Genomic DNA, 11,174 nt, shown 5'->3' with positions numbered 1-11,174 from the left:
TGTATATTGTGGCATTAACCTTCCTTTTGGATTTTTTCAGTTATTCTCTTCAAAACAAACCAACAACTAAAATATAAGGATTTAAAAAAATTAATGCATTGCTTACTTGGCAAACAATGTAAAAAAATATGTGTGTATGTATTTACAAGTTTCCAATAATCTGGACTTTAACACTGCATGGTGTGACTCCAATGATGCTAAGATAGCTCAGGATATTTTAGTGGATTTTCAGATTGCTCAAGTTATTTGAAATCAGAGTTGTGATACTGTTATCTCTATAAAGTAGTACTGACACACGTGTAAACCTTTAACGACTTAAGTTTACACTCTTGTAGTTATAATACTTTCTGCCCATTACTCACTATTCAAGAGGAAGTTTTGGTAATATTTTCAAAATGAGCTAGAGTGTAATCATTGAGGCAAAAATCCATGATTCAGTAGCAGAGGTTATGTGATTAAGTTGTTTGAGTTATTTGATTTGAAGTAAGGGAAACCAACTTGAGATCCTTCTAATAGTGAGGGCGTGGGGCCATAGCCAAAAGTCCAGGGACAGAAATTCATTCAAGACCCAGTTACTTTACATAAACAGGAAAAACCATTGTGACTTTCCATCCTTCCTTTTTATTCCTCCATGGATGTCTTGTTTCACTGTGTATTTTTGCAAACAAGGTCTCTCTTCTGCTACATCCACTTGGTCGGATATGGTTACTCCTCTTTACTTACGTCACATGTAGTAGATTGAACCATATTCGAAGTGTAAGTGGCTCTGGAGAAGATGGTCTGTTTCAGCTTTGCTCAAGAGTCCACTAGTCACCAGTGACGACTTGGTTTTAGTGTACTGAGCACTGACTTCTGGGGGCTTGGACTATCACGAGAAAGGGGTGTGAACTAGGACACACAACCAGCTAATGTCAATTCCCATTTTGGGAATGCACAAAACAATCAGATTTTATTTGTGTGTGAGGTTTAGCATTATTATTTGCAGCTAGATTTTCCTTGGCCTAGGGATCAAGACCCTTGTCATCCAGCTCACCAATTATACACAGGGACACCGTTCACCTTCTTCTCCTGTATATACATGGTTGAAAACCAGTTGCTACTTCCTATTTTGTCCCACAAGAACATGACTTGGTATCTTCCATAATCCAGGTCTGGACCAGCTTGTGATGTACCTTGGTTTTTTTTTTTAAAAAAAAAGACAGAATAAGATAGCATAGGTTGTTCCTTTTTCCTCTGCCTTTCCCTCAACTATGACCTATGTTACTTTAGCATCAGGTCCAGCATAGTCATCAGTCATCATCGTAATTTTGATAATATTTAATGTTACTGAATGTTCATTACATGTGCAAGACTAGGCAGGAACTTTGATTGTCCCATTTAATACTGATGACAGCTATATAGTGAGACACACATCTCCATCCTACAGACTGGTAAACTGGATCTTTGAGAAATTCTAGACAAAGTATGAGGTGATCATTCTGTATTCCAACCCTGGACAGTCTGACTTCCAGTCCAGTTTTCTTTACATAGGATTGTGAAATACTACAGGTGTACAGGCCAGTATCCCTTGCCTCCACATTCTTCATCCCAGATACCTGTCTCAAGACCCTGTTGGCCTGCACAATGTTCCTCGAGGGTAGTCCACTTGGTCCCACAGTTAAAAGATTCGTTTCATGAAACACTGACTTTGCTAGGGAGGGTATAATGATTGAATATTTATCCTCTGCTATGGGCTGAATGTTTGTGTAATACCCCATTTATATGTTGAAATCATAAGCCCCAGTGTGATGTTACTTGGAGGTAGGGCCCTTGGGAGGTAATTAAGTCATGAAGGTGGAGCCCTCTTGAATAGAATTAGTGCCCCATATGAAAAAGACGTGGGAGCTTTCTCTCTCTACTCTCTACCATGGGAGGATACAGTGAGAAGATCACCATCTGTAAGCATCTCAGAAATACTTCTCTCTAGTTTGTAGAGAAACTGCTTAAACCTCTTTGTAATCCCATATTTTGCCCAGTTCCTGTTCCTGTTTGTACTTGAAATATTACCATTATAAATCTTGAAAATAAAGAAGATCCTGGTTTTTTGCAGTCCTACCAAAACACAGTATCAATATAATATATTTCAATTTCTTTTCAAAACTATTAGAATGTATTTCCACTGGTGAAGCAATTGGGTGCATTTTTTTTTTAATCAAGAAGCTCATGGTTCATTCCTTACATATTTTCTTACAATGTAGGCAAACACAAATCCTCCAGGCACTTTCAAAAAACTCATTGTTCCACTATGCTAATTTCTGATTTCTCCCTAGGGGAACATAATGGTAAGTATAGCTCTGTATTTTGGTGGCTAGGGCAGCTAAGACTCTGTATTCAACTTTTGCAAAAGACAGAGAAGAAACATTCTTCTCAAAAACAAATTGAAAAGTTCAAAGGCCCAGGTTCATTCCCAAATGATGATTTGACTGTTTTCTTAAGATGAGTTACTCTCTGATTCAGTGAAAGGAGGGTACACAATGCTTACCTCTAGTAACTATTTTGCCAATGTTTTTTAAATGATGCTTCTGGGATGCAGTTGGATGTCAGTGGTCTTTTTAGGCTTATGCGTGGGGCACACCCCGGTTTTACATCTTAAAGTAGCTTAAGAGAGAATAAATATAGGAATATTTGTTTCCCACTACTGCCGTAGAAAAGTAACAACTTTAGTGGCTTAAAATAACACAAATTTATTATCTTACATTTCTGAAGGTACAAAGTACAACCTGAGTGTCACTGGTATAAAATCAAGTTGTCAATGGGGCTGTAGTCTTTTTAGGAGGCTTTAGGGAAATATTTATTTTGTTGCCTTTTCTAGCCTCTAGAGGCTGCCTGTATTCTCTGACTCGTGACCCTCTTCCTTCATTCACTCTGTCCGTCTCAAAGTCCTTAAGCCTGTCTGCCAAGTCGCTTCTGCAGTGTCAGGAAATACACCACAAATCTGGGTGTTACCATGTGGATAACTTTTACGGAAGGGTGGACATTCTTCTTGCTACAGAATAGTTTAAGACAGCAGTGAAAGTGAAAGTCAATCAGTTGTGTCCAACTTTTTGCAATCTGCTGGACTATACAGTCCATGGAATTCTCCAGGCCAGAATACTGGAGTGGGTAGCCTTCCCCTTCGCCAGGGAATCTTCCTAACCCACGGATCGAACCCAGGTCTCCCGCATTGCAGGTGGATTCTTTACCAGCTGAGCCACAGGGGAAGCCCAAGAATACTGGAGTGGGTAGCCTATCCCTTCTCCAGTGGATCTTCCCAACCCAGGAATCAACCCAGGGTCTCCTGCATTGCAGGCAGATTCTTTACCAACTGAGCTATCAGGGAAACCCTGAGACAGCCGAACACAGAACTGTTAGGTAAAATGTGCAAATTAATTTTGGGTAGGATTTTTCTCCCTCACATAAATGATCTTTCAGTTATCACCATGTGAAGTATTTTTATTTCATTTTACTTTATTATTTCTACTTTATGTGAAAACTGAGACTCATAAAATTGTCATATCTTGCTTCTAGTTATAGGAGAAGCCAAAGACTTAGTTGAGCCCTCTAATTTAAGACTTCTTCCTCTTATGGCTATTCTAGATTGATCATAAAGTAACGGACAGAAAATGGATGTCCTGGAAAATTATAGGTTCATTTTTGGTTCAGAACACCTCTGGGAAAGTGGACTGTCTACACAAGTACTTCAGATTCCTTTTAATGAGACTGATAGCAAATGTTCCCTCTAACTTTTAAAACTATGAGTAAAATATGCAGTCAGGCCAGGGCAGAATGTATTTGAATAAATACTTAGGACAAAGACAATTGAATCTGAAAATCTTAATGGTATACCGATCATAGGACTACCCACCAATTCAGGAAAAAATTAGTGAATAGGTCATGTCATCCAGTGCTTCTCATATATATCAAAATCATCTGGAGGGTTTGTTGCAATGATGATGGGCAAGCTCCACACTCAGGGTTTCTGATTCAGTAGCTCTGGAGTTAATTTGCATTTCTGAAATATTCTCAGTTGATCTTGAAGATGCTGGTCTGGGACCACACTTTCAGAACCTGCGGTGATGACTTTTAATTTAAGAGAGAAGTTTATATTTCAAGAATAAAATCAAGATGCTTCTGAAGGGCTCCTTTGCAATCTGCTAATCTTCTTGGCTTCTTGAGTCAGGAACTCTCTTATGCTGGATGTAAGTCCGGACCTGAAGTGGGAAGGGAAAGAAACATTTATGCCTGCCAGTTCCTGAAAGGGAAAAGGAATGGGGCTTTGATATAAACAGATATAAACTGCAAATCTTTTTGAAAAACTTTAGCTCCCTTTCTTAAAGGAAACTGCTTAACATCCGTTCCTCAAATAATTTCCCCATCACTGATTCAAGGACACAGCAATATTTGAAAACCAAGAGACTAAGGAATTCTTTTGTGGTATATGATTTTATACCTTTATTACCATATTTATCCTCAAATCTTAGGTCTGATTCTTATCTTTACTTCTCTGGGGTTATACCGTGAACCATGATCATTATCTTCATAAGTTGAGCCTCCAGACTGACTCCAGCCGTATGTCTGCAGGTCTCTGGTGTTGACCTTTTGCTCTCTAAATTGACTGTGATTAGAGAGCATTGGGCTTAGGCACTGTCAGCTACCCTGGGCTAGTTCCTTCCTGGCTTTCTGGACCACAGTCTCAGGCAAGCTATTGTCAGGCAAGCTAAAGCGTACTCTGTTCTCTCTCCAAAATACTTTTAATTGTGCCGTTCAGAATAGCATCTGGAAAATAATGCCTGATCATCTAGGCAAGATTTACTTGAGTGATTTAGTATAAATTTTGTTATTTTAGCCAAATTGTCCAGTACTGAGAGTTGCTACTAATACTAATGTTCACAGAAGTACTGATGGCATTTGCAATAGGGTGAGTTCAGATGAAATAGTAATAGTTACAGAAAAGAAATGGAATTAGTCATATAACTTGAGTGGTTCTGACTTCCGCTAGAGGATGTCATGAAACAAGGCAACATGATGGACAATTCACAAAGTTGTGCAGATCAGACTGAACTGCACGCACAGTGTGCTTTAATTTCAGAGCCATGTTTTTAGAGACCTTCTTGAATTCCTAGTGTTATCAAGAAAATAATCACATGGTTGACCCACATCTGCATTTCTGACCACCAGTCTAGCTAATCAGTACACTTGGCACCCCGCAGCTATTTTATGAAAGTTTCAAAGCTTCTTTCTTAAAGGCATAAATGAAAATTCAAGTGTCGGAAACCTGGTGGCCATTTTGAAAATTTAGCACTGACTATTTTCACTACAAAAATGGGAAAAATGCAGTCCTAATGGAGAAACTTACATACATTATTAATTATTATTATAAAACTGACCTGGATATGAAATAGGGTGTTGCTTTTTCTGATGTGATCTTTAACAAGAACAGAGTAGCAGAAGGTCTGAGCATAATTCTAGAGCACCATATGATCCAACAAGTAAAATGTCATAAAATTTTCAGTACTGGGTAGAATTCTCACCACTCATTAAACTGAAAAATGAGAGAAGCAAGACTTCTGCTGCCACACACTTTGATAATGAGCCTAGTTTTCTTGATACAGAAATAAAATACCCATTCTATTCTCTTTTGAGCAATATCTTTGAAATATTACTAGCCTCCATGGCAGAGGTTGCTTAATCTGCAAATATATCAGCTAGCAAACCATTATTATTGCTAATAACCTTTATTCACATTACTCAGAGAACTGCTACTTATACCATTCTTTAACAAATGGAGTTACAGCATAGTAGGCGTACTGAAGCTTATTAAATTTTTATACATCACTAGTCCCCACCTCCCTTAAGGTTTAGCTTGTATTTTTTCTCTTGTCTTTTTATCCATGAAGGCATTTTCTTTCTACTAAGGGCAAATATTAAGTGAAAATTTGATGTTGTTTAGTGTAATTCTTATCTGTCATTTTATTTAAAAAGTCATTAAAGCATGAACTCAAAGTGGATATGTAAAAATATGGTGACTCTGTTAACAATATTTTAAAAGTGCAAATTGTTTTTGTTGTATGAAAGTTGCCAAACTCACTATACAGTATATAACTTAAAAATAGCAACCCTCCCCCAATCCTTTAGCTTGACCTGCATGGTTCATCATGACTATATCACAACAAATTCTTTTCAACATGGTTATTTTTCAAAGTTGAGTTTAGAAAACATTGATTTTTTAATCCTCTTCCATTCATTAGTTTTTTCAAGGTCATTTCTTTAACTTTTGCTATGCAGTATTTTGGGCTTCCCTGAGGGCTCAGTGGTAAAGAATTTGCCTGTCGATGTATGAGATGCAGATTCAATCCCTGGGCCAGGAAGATCCGCTGGAGAAAGAAGTAAGTGGTGACCCACTCCAGTATTCTTACCTGGGAAATCCCGTGGACAGAGGAGCCTGTTAGGCCACAGTCCTGGGGTCACAAAAAATTTGGAAACCACTTAGTGACTAAATAACAGCAACAATGCAGTGTTTTGGTATTTTCTACCAAAATTTCTGCCAAATAGTATAAAAGTACTTTCAGGGAATGGCATATAAGTAAAACAGAACTACTTTGAACTTCTAATAATTTGCCATTTCTTTCATAAATTTCCAGAGGGAAAGCAACTTTTCAGTTAGCAGTAACTATTGGGCCTTTGGCCAAATATGGTAAAAGAGACTTGCTAATCACATTCATAGTAAAATAATTTACTAATTATTAATATGCTAGTGAAGATCAGGTGTGTCTCAAGTCACAGATAGACCTTTTAGGATCAAGGCTTGAACCAGAAGTCAGGATGTATGTTGTGAATATCAGGAAAACCAGTTCTGTTTTCCAGCAGGTCAGGAAAATAAAGTCTACACATTTTCACAGTAGCTGAAATAACTGGTGACTGATGGGCAGGAAAAAGCAAGAGAGTTCCAGAAAAACATCTATTTCTGCTTTATGGACTATGCCAAAGCCTTTGACTGTGTGGATCACAATAAACTGGAAAATTCTAAAAGAGATGGGAATACCAGACCACCTGACCTGCCTCTTGAGAAATCTGTATGTAGGTCAGGAAGCAACAGTTAGAACTGGACATGGAACAACAGAGTGGATCCAAATAGGAAAATGAGTATGTCCAGGCTGTATATTGTCACCCTGCTTATTTAACTTCTATGCAGAGTACATCATGAGAAACGCTGGACTGGAAGAAACACAAGCTGGAATCAAGATTGCTGGGAGAAATATCAATAACCTCAGATATGCAGATGACACCACCCTTATGGCAGAAAGTGAAGAGGAACTAAAAAGCCTCTCGATGAAAGTGAAAGAGGAGAGTGAAAAAGTTGGCTTAAAGCTCAACATTCAGAAAATGAAGATCATGGCATCTGGTCCCATCACTTCATGGGAAATAGATGGGGAAACAGTGGAAACAGTGCCAGACTTTATTTTGGGGGGCTCCAAAATCACTGCAGATGGTGATTGAAGCCATGAAATTAAAAGACACTTACTCCTTGGAAGAAAAGTTATGACCAACCTAGATAGCATATTCAAAAGCAGAGACATTACTTTGCCGACTAAGGTCCGTCTAGTCAAGGCTATGGTTTTTCCTGTGGTCATGTATGGATGTGAGAGTTGGACTGTGAAGAAGGCTGAGCGCCGAAGAATTGATGCTTTTGAACTGTGATGTTGGAGAAGACTCTTGAGAGTCCCTTGGACTGCAAAGAGATCCAACCAGTGCTGGGAGCCAGCGTGAGGAATACTGCCCGTGACAAGGTCATGAGGAAGGAAGCCTGGCAAAACGCAAGGACGTGACCAGGCTTCAGGTGTTCCCCATGGAATTTCCTGAGCATCCACCCCCCAAGACCAGAGTCTGCCTGCTTTACTGTGTTATGCTTTTCACCTACTCTTCTGTCATTAACAGGGGGCTGTCCCCCACCACCTTTTTCTGGAAAAAATTAGAGCTTTTAGATAATAAATCTCCTGGGCATAATACGAGTGTTTCAATCCAAAAACCCCTCTGATGGCTTTCTAGCCTGCCTGCAGGACTCATACAGCTGCGCATGTGATTGTTTGAGGCCTCCTGACCGCAGGAGGCACAGGAAGCTTAAAACATCCTAGGAATGTAGGGGCTTCCGAGGAGTCAAAATCATTAGAATAGGACTGATTAAAGGTTTCATTTGTTGAGCCAATACTTGCTGCCAAATTTTCATATCTTTTATTTTTAGATATAGTTGGTATATAGAAAAACAGGTAGTAGACCTGGTATTAGCAACATTAGATCTTTGAGTTAAGTACTTTCTTTGTTATAACCCACTGCACCTTTGTTCTACAGGAATGTAACTGTATTTAGTAATTTGAGGATGATGCAGAGTAAAGAAAAAACACTTCTAGGGAAAAGGAGTTTTCTGGACAATTATCCAGGAAGAGAGCCATAAAAATGTTAACAAGCATCTTGGCCAGAAGATAATGTAAACCACCTCAGACCTTTTGTATACGGGAGGGTATGCAAAAAGAAAGCCTGGTCTCAGTGAGGATCAGGACTGCTGCCCCTGCATAACTCTGCATATTCCATTATTTCTTTATGTACAACTTGGGGTATATAAGCTGATTTTGAATGTGGAGTCTTCGGAGTCTTGCACCGATGCTGGGCTTCCCCATGTCGTTTTTTTCTCCCCTTTTTCGGCTGAATTCCCATCTGGGGCGTGGAGGCTCGCCATGTCTACTTACTTGTCCCGGCTTCTAAGATCCGTAAGAGAGAGAGCCCAAGGCGGGGCACTCTCCAATATTCAAATGGACGCCGGTGGCCTAACACAGACGGTGCAAGTTCCTTGTCTGGAACTTTATTGGCTTTCCACGTAAACCAAGTTATTCAGCCTCTTTTCTCCACTTAATTTTCCTACTATACTATTTCTTCCTAATCTAATCTTGTATCTCTAAATACATAAGTTTTCCTCACCTATCTGTCTCCCCTTCGAATCACCCTGGATCCACCGGGGCTGGACCCCGGCAAACCAGTCCATTCTGAAGGAGATCAGCCCTGGGATTTCTTTGGAAGGAATGATGCTGAAGCTGAAACCTCTAGTACTTTGGCCACCTCATGTGAAGAGTTGACTCACTGGAAAAGACTCTGATGCTGGGAGGGATTGGAGGCAGGAGCAGAAAGGGACGACAGAGGATGAGATGGCTGGATGGCATCACAGACTCGATGGATGTGAGTCTGAGTGAACTCCGGGAGTTGGTGATGGACAAGGAGGCCTGGCGTGCTTCGATTCATGGGGCTGCAAAGAGTCAGACACGACTGAGCGACTGAAACTGAAACTGATGGGCTTATGTCCCTGAATAGTAAGATTTTTAATGATTAAAGAATATTAAGTACTTATAAGCAAATGAGGATGAATAATTCGGTAAAGTAGCATTTATAAAGCCAGGTTCAACATGTAAAGAGCTTTGAAGTTGTAACTTCCATCCTTTTAACAAGCAAAAAGCTGAACAAACTGAAAGTTAATAACTCTATAGATTCATCAAAGCATTGGAACCACAGGGCAAACTGCTGCCCCCAAACTGTAAACACAGGCAAACACAGAGTATCACAGTTTATGGGAAGCAGAATCTCTTTCTGTATCTTGGTTGGAACACTTAAAGTGTAATTAATTATTGGAGACTAGCTTGACAGAGAGAATGTTTTGTGACCTTAACCTTAGGAAAGCCTCCACACTTTCCCAAGTTTTATCACCAGGAACCCACTAGTTTCTCAGGTAGAAATTAAAGTAAAATTCCCTCCATGCTTTAAAAAGGGAGAAGGGGGAACTAACCATTTTGAAATAAACTGAGGCTTATACTCATTGAAATCTATTTTACCAGAGTCTAACTGACTTGAGTTTTACCAGAACTGAGTTCCTTGGAGGAAGGGAAATATCTAAATGTGGCCTCCTCTAGCCTTCCTGTCACCTAAAGGGATAGGAAAAGATAAAAACTGACAAGCACTTGTGAAGGTCATCGACCAGGGACACAACCTCAATTAAAAAAACTGAAGCTTAATCATAGGAATATAGAATGCCTGTCCCTATCTGCCACATACCTAACCACCACATCAATAGGGCTCCTGTAAAACAGTGAAAGAACGGTAAGCATCAGGCCCTATTTAAGAAGGAATCTCTAGGGAAACCAATAGACAACAAGGGATACAAGAACAAGGACACCAGAGGAAATTTTTGCCTCTGAAATCACACACAGCAGAGAATAAAGAAAACTCTTAGCCACACACTAAAGAATTATTTACCTCCTTTTACCTGATACATCATATCTGGCTTTCAATAGAAAATTGAAAAATATGCTAAAAAGCAAAACATAGTCTGAACAGGCAAAGCAAGAGTCAGAACCGGACTGAAGGATAACACATTTGGAAATTATCAGACTAGGAATTTAACTTTGATTGATATGCTAAGGGCCCAAATAGAAACAGTGGGCAGTATACAAGAACGACTAAAATAATCAGATTAAAACTGAGAGATTCAAAAGGAAGGGCTAGAAATCACAAACATTTAGTGAAGGAAAAAATTACATTTAGTAGGCTGATCAGCAGGCTGGAAAGAATCAGTGAACTTAAAGGCATGTCAGTAGAAAGTTGAACTAAAAGGCAAACAGAAAAAAAAGGAACTGAGGGAGAGTAAATGTTTCTTAAGCTACAAAAATAATGTCCATTGAAACTGTGTAATTGGTGGGAGGGTATATGTGCATACTTGTGGGAGTTAATTTTTTTAAAAAACAATCGTGATGTCCATATAGTTTTGGAGCCTTATTTATCCAGAATGGTGTTTTGTGGGAAATTTTACATGCCACTATATAATACATTATTTTATTAAAGTCTGCTGTTTCCTACCTCCAGCCTTCTATGCCTTCTTAGTCTCTCAGGTGTATTTGTTTATATTTTTTTCTTTCATATAGAGAATGCATTATCATCTAGTATGGAAATGTGTCTGTATGAGTTTGGTAGGGGGAAATTGTGAATCTCACCAAAATGTTTAATACTAATGTGCATCTCCGGAGACAATCTGCTTTACATATGTAGGTTTTTTTGTCTGATGATTTCCTCAAAACAACTAAAAAGGGACTTTGGAGGAAGTTTAGAGGTTACTTTTTAAG

The sequence above is a fragment of the Oryx dammah genome, unplaced genomic scaffold, assembly GCF_014754425.2.
Source record: "Oryx dammah isolate SB20612 unplaced genomic scaffold, SCBI_Odam_1.1 HiC_scaffold_18, whole genome shotgun sequence".
NCBI lineage: Eukaryota > Metazoa > Chordata > Mammalia > Artiodactyla > Bovidae > Oryx > Oryx dammah.
The sequence above is the reverse complement of the archived record's forward strand: the minus strand, read 5'-3'. Positions refer to the sequence as shown.